Source organism: Xenopus laevis, chromosome 2L (assembly GCF_017654675.1).
Source record: "Xenopus laevis strain J_2021 chromosome 2L, Xenopus_laevis_v10.1, whole genome shotgun sequence".
Classification (NCBI taxonomy): Eukaryota; Metazoa; Chordata; class Amphibia; order Anura; family Pipidae; genus Xenopus; species Xenopus laevis.
Window position 1 is genome coordinate 52,450,249 of NC_054373.1, and position 12,985 is coordinate 52,463,233.

At 37.4% G+C, this 12,985-nt stretch overlaps 1 protein-coding gene across 2 annotated transcripts in view; it reads right to left on the reverse strand.

Annotated features, from left to right (window-relative positions):
- Positions 1-8,560, reverse strand: part of camk1g.L (calcium/calmodulin-dependent protein kinase IG L homeolog) — a 54,894-nt gene extending 46,334 nt beyond the window's left edge. Inside the window, exon 1 of one of the 2 annotated variants that reach the window (XM_041581874.1) lies at positions 8,542-8,560. The gene's annotated coding sequence lies outside the window, so the exon portion shown is untranslated. Of the gene's footprint in view, positions 1-4,499; positions 4,624-8,541 lie in introns of those variants that run through there. The other variant, XM_018246335.2, reaches the window with a different exon arrangement.
- Between the last annotated feature and the right edge of the window lie 4,425 nt (positions 8,561-12,985).

Here is a 12,985-nt window from a genome sequence, read left to right on the forward strand (position 1 = left end):
CCCAGTTAATTGCACGATCCCTGCAAGAAACATTTTTGTGCCGAAAATAGATTTTTCACTTCAAATTGAGTTAAACATGTTAACATTGTTTTATTAGGTAGAGCTTAAGCATCAAATTGTAAATGATCTGCCCAGCTGTGATTTGCTAGCTCTAATTAAGCATGAAATGCAGCATTCGTCATTTATTGTTCATGCAGTATTAACTTTTAAGGGGTTATTTATTTAGCTTATTTATATAACGTCAAGTTCGTGAGGTTTTTCTAACTCGAATTAACTCACAACTTGAATGTTTGCTTACTTATGAAAAAATCTGAATGTAAAAAAAACTCAACTGAAAGTAATTGGGGAAAAAACTCGGAAACTCAAACCTCAAATGGAATCTAAAAAGCCATTTTTTAAAGTACTTATTCCATGGTATAAGTAATCCATTAGTTAAGGTCGAAAACCTTTATTCTCTGTAAAATGCGGTGTAGTGAGATGAAATGCATAGGTTTTTGAACCACTGCTTTGATCTTACCTAGCTGTCGCTTTAATCAGACACATGTGGGAACACATTGATTAAAAAGATGACACAGACCTCCTCACAGGTCTACAGAAGGAAACTCTGCCACTCTCTATTCAAGACATAATTACCAAAGGGTGAAAAATAAAAGAAGAAGCTAACATTTTTATAAATATGCCCCTAAAATGTCTGTACAAGTGAATAAAGAGTGGCAAAATTTATCTCTGGCAGCCTGTGTGAAATATTAATATTTAAGGTTTTTATGGGAATCAGGGCCTTCAAAGTGGAACTGAGATGATCTACAAGACTGAGTTGAAATGGTGCCTAGCAGTGCATTAACCAGTACATTTATAAAAATGAACATGTAAAACCCTGTTAAAGAACCAACAAAATCACAATAAAGATTATTCTGGGCTTATACCTATGAATTAATTTATTTATTATCAATGTATAAACTATTTCAAATCAACAACAAGGCAATGCTAACATTTTTTAAAACCCTATGTGTAAATATAGCGACAAACTGTCACTCAAAATGTTTAGACAGATAAGAGACTAAGATAATTGCTAGGCAGTGGTGTGGTTGATTGAAAGGTGATGTTAATGACTATGAGTGACATCTGAGGAACAGGGGGAGATGTTGGGGGAAATATAATGAATTCAGAGAGATTCAGTTTAAGTTGGACAGCGAAACCCAGGAGGAGAAAGGCAATCTGTAACTTAGGATAGGACAGAAGGAGAGAGGTCAGAAGTAGACAAGTAGACTTGGGTGTCATCAGTATAAAGGTGGTGCTGAAGTTCAAATGGCTGAATATGCTTTCCTAGAGATGTAGAATAGAGGCAAAGCCTTGAGGAACTTCAACAGAAATGGAATGGAAGTAGAGTTATAAAAAGCCACTTTAAAGAACAAGACAAGATTTAAACCAAGAAAGAGCAGAGTCACAAATCTCAGAGTGGGTGGTTACCTGGGTCAAGTCTGCGGAGAGAACTAGAAGGTTAAGTATGGAAAAGTGACCTTTAGACTTTGCCATGAGAAGATCATTGGTTACTTTGGTGAATGCAGTTACTGCTGAGTGTGTTGGGCATAGGCTAGACTTATGGGTAAGATGCTGGAACAGGTGGTTGTATAGTGTAAGGGTGTTTAATAACTAGAAAAAATATATAAAAATAGGAATAATGGAAGTTTGAATTCATAGAAAAAATGGATAATTTATTACTTTTGTGTTTTCAAGATAAACTAACCATTGAATACATTTTCCCTTGCTTATAAATTCTGTCATGGGAAAACATGTTTTTTTCAAAATGCATCAGTTAATAGTTCCAGTCTAGAAATGTTAGTTTCCCAGGTGCGCCCAGACATGTGACCTATGCTCTGATAAACTTCAGTCCCTCTTTACTGCTGCATTGCAAGTTGGACTGATGTCACCCATCTCCCTTTCCCCCCAGCAGCCCATCAGCAGAACAATGGGAACAAGATGCCCAATCCAAGTCCTACGACAACTCGTAAACTTATATTGAGTAGGAGAAACAATAGGCTGTCTGAAAGTAGTTCCATCATGAAATGCTGACTTTTTCTAAAAAAGCACATGCCAGGCAAAATGATCTGAGCTGGCTGCCCACACACCAATATTACAACTTAAAAAATATATACTTATTGGCTCAGGAATAAAATTTTATATGGTAGAGTGAATTATTTGCAAAGTAAACAGTGTAATTTAGAAATAAACGACACTATAAAAATCCTGACATTAGACTCTTGCCTGTAGAAATGCGCCCACAATCAAAATCCCACCACCACGAGTTTGTCAGAAATAGTCCTCTTTGCTTACATTGATCACAACTGAATAATCAAGGACAAGGGTTTGAGTGGTATTCTCTATAACTCAATTGAAACTAAGTTTAACTGTAAGTTGAAATTCTCTTCTTTTCAATAGGGACCATCTGTAATAGCAGAGGATGAAGAAAGGCCCTTGTCTGCTGTTGTAACATGGTTTACAAAGGACAAGGCTATTTCAATTTGAAGATAGCATGAGTCACAATTAAAGAAAAGGGGAGGCCCTCCTGACCTTGGCTTATTTCAACAAAAAATCCAATGAAAAATCCAAATTGCAGATACATTGTTTGTCAAACAGAAGAACAAAAATAAAAACCTAGAAAAAACACAGCAATGTAATATTTTTTGATTTGACACATCTGCTTTGTGGTGGAATTTCTGAACGTAGGGTGGGGTTGCTTAACCTTTTTTCTGCTGTTGATTGAACGTTTGGATTTAACATGGGTGGAAATTAGTGGATTTGCTACCTGGTCAGTATTTAAAAAATTATGCTTGATGCCAATGTTATTAATAAGGAAAAGCCTTATAATTAAGGAAGGCTGGTATTTCTCCTTGATATGTTTTATTTTGAAATTGTCCACTCCCTCTAAATAGTAATATATGAGAATAAGTGGTTTAAAATGTATTTGGGGTATAAAAATTAGGTTAGTTTGGGAATGGTGTCATCTGGAAATCCATTATACAGAAAGCTCTGAATTATGGAAAGGTCATATCCTAAACTCCATTTTATCCAAATAAGCCAAACTTTTAAAAATGATTTGCTTTTTATGTGTAATAATAAAACAATACCTTGTATTCGATCCAAACTAAAATATAATTAATCCTTGTTGGAAGCAAATCCAGCCTATTAGGCCTATGAAGATTCAAATTATGGAAAGATCTGTTATCTGGAAAACCCCAGGTCCCGAGCATTCTGGATAACAGGTCCCATAACACTACCAAACCAACTGAAACCACAATAAGAATATGAAAATTGAGAAAAATACTCATAATGGAAAAAAGAACAAAAGGTCACAAGGTCAATATATATATATATATATATATATATGTATATATATATATATATATATATATATATATATATATATATATATATATAAATATATATATATAAATATATATATATATATATATATATATATAAATATATTAGCTACATATATAAATATATGTAGCTCCTAAATGCTATTAGCCAACATTTAGTGTAATGTGTAAGTGATGGCTCATCTGTCTGAGCTGGTGTAACTAAGCACGTTCGTTTCTTTTGCCTTGAGCAATCCAAAAAAAAATACAGCTTTCATTGAAATGAATCACTGAAAAACAGCATATCAATGTATTATAATGAAGAACACTTTTTTTATATCAAGATACTTTTCCAAGGTTGGCCATTTCACAACCAAATTAATTTGGCCTTGGGGTATGAAGCAACACACCAGTATTTGTACATGGTACGGTTACAGCTCACTTGCTCTAATATTCAAAGCATTTAAAATTACAGGCGCTCAGCATATGATCTGCATTTCAGTGATCATTGTGCTCATAAAAAAAAGCACAGATGACTTATGCCTCATTTCATTGTATGTATATACAGTACTGTATATATGTGTGTGTATAGTGACTGTGTGTGCATGTGTATAGTTTACTCAAGAGTCTCAGATAATACCACCCAAAGAGTAGATGCTGCATCTTGAGTAAGACAAATGCAATTCTTTTGTAGCTAATATAAGTGGACGCAGGATCCATTTTCACATTGCAAACTGAGTTCTGCAATGCCTTATACTGTAGTTTTTCTGAAACAGAGGATCACTATAGCAAATACAGAATAATAGCCTAATTATACAGAGAACTTGGAAACAACTCCTGGTTATAATATAACAATTGCTATAGCTGTCAATAATACAAGGCAAGAATGTGATTCTATGAATGAGAATGCACACGTGAGGCAGATTACTGCAGAGAAACACAAACACGCAGCTCCAGTTTTCAATAATCCCGCACTAAACTTACACAAAATGAGGTTTCATACACATTTGAGCATGAGATACAATTACAAGCATGCACCAAAGCCACACAGAATATGTCAGGGTGATACACATGCAGACTCGTTACAACAGTGCATAGAGATATAGTATCAGAACGCAATGCTGCTGTAAATATACTTACCAAGAGATCAGATGCGGAGTTCAGCCTCTTGGTTTTAGGAAGATCAGGGGGAACTGCTGAAACGTTTGCTTTGAGAAGAACCTATGCCAGTAAAGCTGGTGCTCTGCTTCCAAGAATCAGAAATTAGAGGGGAGGAGAAATGATTTCTTCCTAGTGGATGGTAACTAAGCAGCCTTAGAGAGGAGGACGCAGTGACACATACCATACACTACTGATTCACTAGTTGCTGTAGCCATCTCTATTTGCATTCAAAGGAGGGATCAATTGGAAAAAGGGGAAGAATTCAGATGGCCACTGCTAGCAATGCTAAAACATCATACAGATTAAATCTCTGCAAATTTGGGTCCCAGTGCATGCTTCATTTTCATTATACAGCCCTTTGTATACCTCTCTGTGTGAATGAAGCATTTTATACTGTGCATTAGTGTTGATTGCTGTATATGTGTATGTCTGCAGCTAGTGCAACACAGCTGTAATAACTGTCTGATTTATTTCTGCATCTATTGATGTACACTATAGGGCTCATTTATGAATGAAATAGCAAGGAGAAAAACACTTACACTCCTGCACTCACTCTTTGAAAATTGCCCCTGGCATTAATGCACTGTTAAAACCAGCTTTGATGAATTCCATGCAATGGTTGTATCCTAGAATTTAAACTTTCCATAAGCTGCTATTAATTCAGACTAATATTTAGACCACCAAAGGAATTCGAACAGAAACTGAACTGACATTTTCCCTCTTACTTGTCAATATCAATTAGTCCCCCTGCAATATACAGTATGTAACAGAAACTGTCTGCAACAATACACCTGAGCTACCACATTTAGGAATCAATCCTATAGGTTGTTCCTGCTAAAATATTCTCAAAAATAATTCTTTATCCTTTTGTGGTTGACATCTTATTATTTAAACACGGGAATACATACTAAATCTACATGCAGAATGTAGATATGACATAGGGTTGCCACCTGCCTGGTTTTTAACCCAACAGCCTGGTTTGTGGGAAGGCTGTCCGGGTGAAAACTGTCTGCCTAGATTTCCAAATTAGGAAGTCTGCAGAGGTCTTTAAAATGAAAGGCACGCGATAATCCAGTTGGTGATTGTCACATTATAACCCTGCCCCTAATGTCACACCCCCAGGACGTCACCTGCCCAGTCCGACATAAAAACATGATCCTGTTCCTTTACCCTAAACAGAATGGCCTTGGGACAGATAGGTCTATTGCTTGTTATATCCTTCACGGTCATGTAAAAGAATTTTAATAATTAATATCCAAGGATAAACTGTAATAGTCCTGTTATTGTCAGGGTCATACTACAGACATGCCATGTTTCCTTTTCCATGTGATGCTAGATAATAAAGAAATATGTGTAAAAATAGAAAAAATCCAGATGCAGAATGAATCCCTTGAATGGTAATGTTCTATGAGTAAGATGAAAGGTTGTTACCTGGGGGCTGAGTACTATCATAGAAAGGGACTTGTGATTGAGTTCTATGATAGGAAGGAACCTTGGGATTGAGGTCTATGATAGGAACAGTGCTTGAGAAAATGTACTATGACTGGAAGGAACCTTGAGATTGAGTTCCTTACTAGGAAGGAACCTCAAGATTTAGTTCTATACTAAGAAGAGAACTTGGGACTGAGTACTGTGATAGGAAGGGACCTTGACAAAGAGTTCTTTGATAGGAAGGGAATGTAGAAATGAGTTCTGTGATGGGAAGGGTCCTTGGGACTAGGTACAAGGATAGGAAGGAACCTTGAGATTGAGTTAATTGCTAGGACTGGAGCTTGGGTCTGATCACTATTCTATGATAGGAAGGGACCTTGGGACTAGGTACTATGATTGGACGGGATCTTGAGAATGAGACTAGAAAGGGAATTTGGGATTGAATATTGTGATAGGAAAAGATTTGGTATTTTATTTACAGTTTATGTAAAGGTTGCAGGGGATTGTAGGAAAGTAGTAAAACATTTTTTTTATAGAAGATGTCTTTTAAGATCCATCGACTTTTAATGAGGCAACCCTTTTACAATAGCACAATACTAAAAATCATAGTTTAGTTAGTTTGCTTCTTTGTTATCTCTAGTGATGGGCGAATTTATTGGTCAGGCATGAATTAGCGGCGAATTTCCACGTTTCGCCACCGGCGGATAAATTCGCAAATTATTAGTGGAAATTCACTGGCAAAAAATCGCCCCAAATATTGTTGGCGCCGGCGACAATTCTAGGCGCCCATTGACTTTAATGGGCGTCAGAATTGTTGCCAGTGTCGGAAATTGTTGCCGGAGTCAAAATTCGCCCATCACTAGTTATCACATTCAGTGTTGTTTACTGATATTTATGCATTCAGACATGGTATTTGTGTTATCCAGTCTTGCTGTCACTATAGATATAATTCAGTCAATGCCACTTGCCTTCCTCTGAGATATCATTTGACAGCAGGGTCAGTATTGTTTTCAAGCTGATCATGTATGGCATTCAAACATCACTATGGTTACACCTGCATACGCAATATAGAAAAATATAGTAAATTCTGTTCTAATAATTAGATACCGTTTGAATATCTTTTAAACAAACCCAATTTGTGCTATTAATCTGTGTGGGGCATATTTAGCCGTGTCTCACACATATAATCACAGCTTGGTCAACTTGCTTCTTTACAAGTACATTAGAGGACTTTATAGACAAATAGCAGGGGACCTTTTTACCCATAAAGTGGATCACCGTACCAGAGGTCACCCCTTCAGACTAGAAGAAAAGAACTTTCATTTGAAGCAACGTAGGGGGTTCTTCACAGTCAGGACAGTGAGGTTGTGGAATGCACTGCCGGGTGATGTTGTGATGGCTGATTCAGTTAATGCCTTTAAGAATGGCTTGGAAGATTTTTTGGCAGACATAATATCAAAGGCTATTATGATACTAAACTCTATAGTTAGTATAGGTATGAGTATATAGAATTTATGTGAAGGTATGGAGGGGAGTGTGTATGGATGCTGGGTTTTCATTTGGAGGGGTTAAACTTGATGGACTTTTTTTTTTTTTAACCAGATTTAACTATGTATGCTTTCATTAAACACATTTTCTGCCCTCTCTGTTTCTTAATACTTACTTACAGAGAGGCTAATACTAAACAAACTCACTCTGTTTGTTCCTATGTTTAACTATATAATTTACATGCGCTTGGGACTTATGCATAAATACTGCCCATCACACTGTATCCGCAATTAGAATTCCCATCTTCTGTCTTTTTCCATTGATTGACATAAACCATCAACATGGACATTTTTTCCCAGAAAGGTCTTTATCATCTGTGATGAGTTCTATTAGTTTGTTGCATATAATTACTACATAGTACATGTAGAGGACCTGTTATCCAGAATACTCGGGACCTGGGGTTTTCCACATAATATGTAGAGAAAGGATAGGATGGAGCACGCAATTCAGCAGACTTTGCTGCAAAATATTTAATAACACGACATGTTTTGGATCTACATGGATCCTTTTTCAAGTATAAAATACAAATAACCACAGAAACGTTTTAACACAGAGCACAACCAAGAAACTCCTTCTTAAGTGACATCACAGACTCTTCAACTGGTCCTGAAATATTAGGAAAGTATTTCCTTAGTCCAAGTGCAAAGGTGCAATGAACCCCTAATTCCATAAACGTATCCACCAATTCGCTAAGTGTTTTATCTTTTTAGTAGCGATGTAATATTCCCAACATTAAACACTGTAACATTAAAAAGATTGCAACAATTAAATATACACATACATAATCTGGTTGTAACATATGTTGCAAAATTTAAAAACAGTAGCAAAATAGCTTATTAAATACTTCAAAACGTAGGTTCTACTCTCTCTGGAGTCTACATACCATTCAATCCAAAACTGCGTCACTTACAGGAACATTTACATTCACTTTTGTCAACTTTTGACAATATTCATTTACTTAACAATACAGTTCTATCATATGGTCAAGTATATTCTATCAAGGCAAGTATATTAGAGTCAGTAAATAAATGTCTTACCGTACCCAAACATTAGATCAGTACTTTCTAGTAAAGGGAGTCGAAATCAAAGGAGTCTGAAGGGAGGAAAATTGTATACATTAATAAAGGTTATAAATGATTATAAAAAACACTTCACACTCCAAGCTTCATTTAAACCTTTGGGGGTTAGCGCATTTAATTTCAAAATCCAGTTAACTTCTCTCTGGAGCATTTTATGTTTAAAGTCACCCCCTCTATTTAATGGTTGTACTATTTCCAAAACTGCCCACCTTAGTTGACCATGTGTATGTTTAGCAGCATTAAAATGATGGGCCACAGATATATCTGTATATGTACCTGGTTTAAAATTACGTATATCATTCTTGTATTCTTTAATTCTAGTTTTAACATCCCTTCTAGTTTGGTCCACATATATTAACCCACATGGACATTTGAGCATATAGATAACACCTTTAGAATCATAGGTGACATAATCATTAAGTTTGACTTTAGTTCCCTGAGTTGGATGGTCAATATTGTCTCCATTTATAATTGAAGCACAGCACACACAGTTTTAAGCAGGGAAAAGTACCTTTTTTAGGAGCCCCTAAAAACCTTTATTGATTTCTCTTCATATTAACTGCTGGACATAATTGATCTCTAATACTTTTGCCTTTCTTATAGCAGAACATAATAGGTTCTGAAAGCAATTTGCCATACTGACTATCTCCCTGCAGAATCGGCCAATATTTCCTTAGCACTTTTTCTATTTTCTTATTATGTTTAACGTATTTAGAAATGAAAGGTATCCGATTATTTTTATTCTTTACAGGTGACCTTTGATCTAGCAAGTTCTCCCTTTTAACCTTAGCAACTTCCTTCGTTTTAGACAATTCTAACGGCGAATAACCTTGTTCTAAAAACAGAATTTGACTAGAATTTTCATAATCCGTGTCCAATGAAGTTATGCGTTTGGCACGTAAAAATTGTCCTTTTGGAATGGCTCTAATTGTACTTGGATTATGAAAACTATTCGCATGCAATAAACTATTTTTCTCTGTTTCTTTCCTGTATAAATTGGTAATAATTCTCCCATTATTAATCATCAAATTCACATACAAAAAGTTAAACTTATTTTCTGACACTTCTACCGTGTCTATATTTATATTTGGAGTGTATTTGTTTATCCCATATTTTCTTTGTTTCCATATGCACTACCTTCTCAGAAGTACTAAGTGCACTATTTTCAATTTGGGGGACAAAATTACTTGGACGAGAAAAATTAAATAAAAATAATCGGATACCTTTCATTTCAAAATATGTTAAACATAATAAGTGAATAGAAAAAGTGCTAAGAAAATATTGGCCCATTCTGCAGGTAGATATATGTATATATTTTGAAAAGCTTGTTAAATTCGGCATAGTAAATGTATTATGTTTTTATATATGATGTAGCACTAGATCTCTAGTACTAGTTCTTAAATAACTGGAGAGCAACATCTAGTGGTAGAATTCCAAATTGCATATCAATTTAATACCTTATCTAAGCTTATGACAGTGTTCACATTTTTTTAAATAGTTAGAAGAGAACAAGGTGCTCCAGAATGAGATGTAAAGTGACTCAGAGAACAGTGAAAGTGGTCCGGGTGCACCAGCCCCAGACCCCCAGCTTTATGGAGCGGTACATCAACGAATATGGAAACACAGCTGACCGGCACTCAATCGGATCCACAGGACCAAAGAAATTCAGTTTAAAAATAATTTTATTTGTAGAAAAATGAAAAGTATATCAGCATCTCCATCTACCCTACGCATTTTGCACCACTAAGGGCACTTAGTCATGGGCCCAAATGCAAAGTTGCTTAGAATTTCCCATTCATGACATACGTAAAGCTCACTTATAGGTGATCCACCCCTTTAATTTCTTCATTTTATTGCTATAGTTTATTGCAGAAGGAAATACCACTGTATCAAAAGGGATCATGGGGAACAGCATGGGGACCCAATTTTGGATTTGACCCATATGATAACAATGAGTGCATTTTGCAGCTCAAATGAACAAAATAGATTGTACAAAGGCCTGAGTTATCAGAATGATTAATATATAAGAACTCAGATACGTGACCCCCATGAGCTAATAGGCTCTAGATTTTCTCTATTAGAGTCAGGGCCAGAACTAGGGGTAGGCTAAAGAGGTATGTGCCTAGGGCACAAAAGTAGAGAGGGAACCAGGCACGTACCTCTTTCACCTACTTACCCCTAGCCCAGGCCCTCTTCCTCACATTCAAAATAGAATTTGCAATCTGTGGAGCCCCCATGTGACATCACTGGGCAACTGAGCGGGTGCATGCGTGACATCACCACATGAAAGAGCACAATCATATGAAAGGGAGCAAGGTGGCCGGTCTGGGTTGCCTAGGATGTCCCGTTGGCTTGACTATCTCTGATTAGAGTACAAAGTCTATGCATCAGAAAATACAACTGCATTGGCAGGGTTTAACTGCTGTCCTAGCTGTGTGAAATGCACCACACGCCGAAAACACAGACACATGCTAATCGCTGTATTTGCATCTCTGTGACGTAGTTAAACTACCTTGTGGCATATTACTAGGCACTCCTCAGGTGTTTACCCTGAAAATGTTTGTGACTGAGGCATGATGCTAGAGTGCAGTCCATGAGAGTGTCAATGTAAAAAATCAAATGAGAGAGTCATTTTATAATACACAGATCATGCACCCAATGTGATACCATCACCAGACTATCCAGGGCTGGAACTAGGGGTAGGCAGAAGAGGCACCTGACTATGGCACAGAATTGGGGGGGGAGCTGCACAGGTACCTTTTCTGCCTACCCCTAGTTTGTAGTCACTTCTCTCTGCTGTCCAGTGCCGTAACTAGAGGGGGGCGGGGCCCTGGTGCGTGACACGCAGCCGGGCCCCTTCCCCCCTCAGTACACACTGGATTTTAGTGCACGCAAGCTGCCGGGGGGGCCCTGAGGGGTGCGGCCCCTGGCCCTCTCGCACCCCCTGCTCCCCTGGTAGTTCCGCCATTGCTGCTGTCTGCTGATCTTCCGCTTCCCATACCATTCCCACTCCGGCCCTCCCACTGCCCCTTCTCTATGTCCCTGCCCCCCCCACGTCAGGTACCAAGTACTTACATCTCAGTAGGTGCAAGCATTACAACAAAAAAATTGCACTAATAAATGTTTCCTGTGTCCAACAGTTTGCAAGCTTTGTGGTCTAACGAATGCTATTTAAATATAGATAGATATATTTAAATTCTCTTATTAATTCATCACCCCATTAGAGAAAAACTAATTTATATGTCAAATCCAGTTCAAAACAGCATTCTGGGGACTTTTTTTTACTATAGCATGTTGGTCATTTTACCTTCCACAACTTTATTATAGAACAAGACTCGGAGGTTATGGTGATTATGACCAAAGGTTGTGACAACTTTGAAACAAAGCTGATAAGAGGCAAAAATATTTTCTTATGCAGACATATAGTAATACAGGTATGAGACTTGTTATCCAGAATGCTTAGGACCTGGGGTTATCCGGATCAGGAAAAGTTTAGATATTTATACCCAGTGTCGGACTGGGATGCCAAGGGCCCACCAGAAAATCTTAGTCCATGGGCCCATTCTTCAAACTATTTCTCCTCTTCCTCACCTCACTCAACCTCTATTCTTCATGTGTCTTTTCTTAGAAGCAGGAAGGCCCACCGGGAGTTTTCATGGTATCCTGGTGGGCCAGTCCGACACTGTTTAAGTCTACTAAAAAAACTCATTTAAAAATGTAATAAATCCAATGGATTATTTTGAATCCAATAAGGAATAAATGAATTATATCTTAGTTTGGATCAAGTACAAGGTACTGTTTTATTATTACAGAGAAAAAGGAAATCATTTTTGAAGATGTGAATTATTTGGATAAAATTAAATCTATGGGAGATGGCATTCCCTTAATTTGGAGTTTTCTGAATAACGGGTTTCTGTATAATTGATCCCATACCTGAATTTTGCTTAGTCACACTTGTTTTAATTGCTTAAATAAATAGCTTCTTGTGTATTGTTGAGCTAGCATATGGTCTTATCACACTTGCTACAAGTGAAGGGGGGAGATGGTTTGGCGCTGTACAGTCCTGTCTCCTTCTACAGGGATATGTAAGATAACTACTGGCCTTCTAGCATGTCCCTGTGACCTCATTCCTCACCTGCTTAAGGGTTGGGGCAGACGGGCAGATTCAGGGAGATTTAGATGCCTGGCGACTAATCGCCTCTTCTGCGTGAAAATCACCTGCGCTAATACACTCGCGGTGCTTAGATTTCCGAAGTTGGCCGAAGTTTCCTCGTGAGGCAACTTTGGGCCACTTCTGAAATTGAAGTGCCGCGAGTGCATTAGTGCAGGTGATTCTTCATTCAAGCAGGTAGACGGAAGGCAATTTGGGGAGATTGTCGTCCCTCAGAAGAGGCGATTAGTCTCCAG